Below are 3,356 nucleotides of genomic sequence, written 5' to 3'. Positions count from 1 at the left end.
CACCACTGGGTATTTACCCAAAGAAAATGAAAACACCAATTCAAAAAGATACCCAACCCAAGATAGCCAACCCAAGTGTCCATTGATAAATGAATGGATAAAGAAGTTGTGTGTGTGTGTGTGTGTGTGTGTATATATATATACATATATATATATATGTATATATATATACACACATATATATAATGGAATATTACTAAAAAAATGAGATCTTGCTATTTGCAACAACATGGATGGACCTAGAGTATATTATGCTAAGTAAAATAAATCAGACAGAGAAAGACAAATGCCATATGATTTCACTTTTATGTGGAATCTGAAAAACAAAACAAACAAACAAAAAACAAACAGACTCTTAAATACAGAGAACAAACTGATGACAGACAGAGAAGAGGTGGGTGGGGGGATGGGCAGAATAGATGAAGGGGATTAGGAGGTATTGGCTTTCAGTTATACAATAAAGTCACGAAAATGAGAAGTACAACATAGGGAATATAGTCAATAATACTGTAAAATTAGGCAGTGTGTCCAAGGTCCCATGGATTTGTCTCTTGCTTCAACAGTGTTAGGACAAAACAGACCCAGGGACGCCCCTTTTACCAGCCCCCAATTACCCTCCAACCTTTTTTCCTTTTTTTTTTTTTTAAAGATTTTATTTATTTGAGAGAGAGAGAATGAGAGAGAGAAAGCACATGAGACGGGGGAGGGTCAGAGGGAGAAGCAGACTCCCTGCCGAGCAGGCAGCCTGATGTGGGACTCGATCCAGGGACTCCAGGATCATGACCTGAGCTGAAGGCAGTCGCTTAACCAACTGAGCCACCCAGGCGCCCCCTCCAACCTTTTTTCCAACCTTTTTTTCCAGTTGCAACATTCAGAGCCATGTTGTTGGCCACTCTGCCTCTGGGGCCAGCCAACACCCTATTTTGAGGGTAGCTCCTTCTTACTGATCCCCCATGAGCTCCCAGATTCTTCAGAATTATTCCACCGAGGTGGAGGACGACATCGACTGCCTGATCAACATGCATCTGCTGACCTCCTACACTTACCTTTCTTTGGGCTTCTATTTCCACCGGACTATGCGGCTCTGGAGGGAAGAAGAGCAAGGAAGCTGAATGTCCCTTAAAGATGTAAAACCAGCGCTGCAGTGGCGCCCTCCTCCAGGATGTGCAGAAGCCGTCCCAAGATAAGTGGGGTAAAACCCTGGACACCATGGAAGCCGCCAAGCTCCTGGAGAAGAACGTGAATCAGGCCGTTTTGGATATGAATGGTCTGGGTTCTGCCCCACCGACCTCCATCTCTGTGATTTCCTGGAAAACCACTTCCCAGATGAGGAGGTGAAACCCATCAAGAAAATGGGTTATCACCTAACTAATTTCCGCAGGCTGGCTGGCCTCCAAGTTGGGGTGGGTGAGCATCTCTTCCCAAGGCTAACCCTCAAGCACCGCTAGGAGGCTCTGAAGCCCAGCAGCCTTTGAGGGGGCCAGGCATCCTCCTGGTGCCAGGGCTTGTGCCTAAGCCTCTCTCTGCAGCCACTAGGCAGCTTTTTAACCATTCTAGAGCCCTCTCCCAAGCCGTGGACCAAATGGAAACAACAAAGCTTTCTGCAGCAAAAAAATATTGTAATATTATAACATTGTATGGGTAACTACACTTAACATGGTGAGCATTAAGTAATATATAGAATTGTTGAATCACTATGTTATCACCTGAAACTAATATAACATTGTATGTCAACTATACTTCAATAATTTTTAAAAAGCAGCAATAGAATGAAACATGTTTGGCTACCTAAAAATGTTAAATCCCATATTAATGTAAGATGCAAATATAACAATAGGTTACTCTATTTTTGTTATGTAAGGAGGAATTTTTAAATCAGTTTATAAAAACCTTAAATAATAAATGATCACCAACGAATGCCAAATTTGTTAATATATCTAGTAAATAAATATCTCTTTTCATAGGGTCCCTTCTCTACTTAAATTAAGAAAAATCTTCAGGAATGTCTTCTATCAGCCTGGCTTGGTCCAATCACTGGAACTAGAGGTGATTGGGTAGTACCTTCGCAGGCTCCTGCTTGAAACAGGTGGCCAGGAGAAAAGTCGTACCAAAAAAAAAAAAAAAAAGTATGGTACACATACCAAAGGAAAGGAATTTAGAGTGTTGGATGTACAAAGTGATTAATACAGTAACATTTAGATCAATTACTTACAAGTAGCAGGTTATATAGAAAATGTGATTGGGAAAAATGGAGTTACTGGCTAATATGTGATTGCCAAAACTTTGTGCCTCTACTAATGTGAGTAGCTAAAATATTTCCTATAACTATAAAATTATGTCTCATCTTACCAGAAGGGATTTCATGAGGTTGATAGCATAAATGGAAATTTAAACTCAAACTCCAAGTTCCGGCATGAAGATACAAAGTATGAAACAAGTAAAAAATCACAGCATATAAAAATAAGCATTTTTAATCTGTAGGAAAAAAACCCAAATGTTTTATATTTAGATATCCAGTGAGTCTTACAATCTGAGCTTCAATTCTACTGAAATATTTGGAAGTCATTCTCACTGAGCTGGCCAATTCCCCTTGTAGAGGATGAATAGAACCATCTCAGTTCTGATTAACTGAGCACAGTGATTTCCCAAACAGGAAATAATCTGCCTGGGACATATCAACAAAGCAATTTCCTTTTCTGAATGCATGTAGTTGTATTGAACTGGGAAACATTTCTGAATGTGGTTTACTAGCTAGAAAACCATGCTCTTGGGTAATGTTTTCATAGTTTGCCAGCATAGATGAGAACTCTGTTTCAACTTAATGTTTTTTTCTCACCCTCAATATTTATGAATAATCAAGAAAACTGTTTATGGTACAATCTCTCTTGAATTTCATCACAAAGAATAAACCACAACAGGAATTCTGCAGGTTTGTTATTAAATATGAACTAATAGTATGAACTGAAATCGATATATCAGAATGGGGAATTCAAAACCTCCAAATTGTTAAGCATAAACTCTGTTATTTTTCAGTTACATTTCTCTTTTTATTCCAAAATTGAAGATACACACATTAGAGGGTTTGAAAGATTTTGTAAAGCAAAGGTGCTCATCAAGCTGAAGATCTGAGGTAGTAAATAATGATAGTTCAGCAGTACAACCTGTGGTTTACTTTTCTATTTATGTCTTCCGTTTTTAAAATGACGTACTTGGGGCGCCTGGGTGGCTCAGTTGTTAAGCGGCTGCCTTCGGCTCAGGTCATGATCTCAGGGTCCTGGAATCGAGCCCTGCATCAGGCTCCCTGCTCCACGGGAAGCCTGCTTCTCCCTCTCCCACTCCCTGTGCTTGTGTTCCCT

The 3,356-nt window shown here is 39.9% G+C and overlaps 1 pseudogene; it reads left to right on the top strand.

Annotated features, from left to right (window-relative positions):
* The first annotated feature begins 953 nt into the window (after positions 1 to 953).
* LOC116649673 lies at positions 954 to 1,448 on the top strand (annotated as a pseudogene).
* Positions 1,449 to 3,356: the final 1,908 nt, after the last annotated feature.

Source organism: Phoca vitulina, unplaced genomic scaffold (genome assembly GCF_004348235.1).
Source record: "Phoca vitulina isolate PV1807 unplaced genomic scaffold, GSC_HSeal_1.0 scaffold49, whole genome shotgun sequence".
Taxonomy (NCBI): Eukaryota; Metazoa; Chordata; class Mammalia; order Carnivora; family Phocidae; genus Phoca; species Phoca vitulina.
Note: the sequence above shows the minus strand (reverse complement) of the source record. Positions and strands in the feature narration are given on the sequence as shown.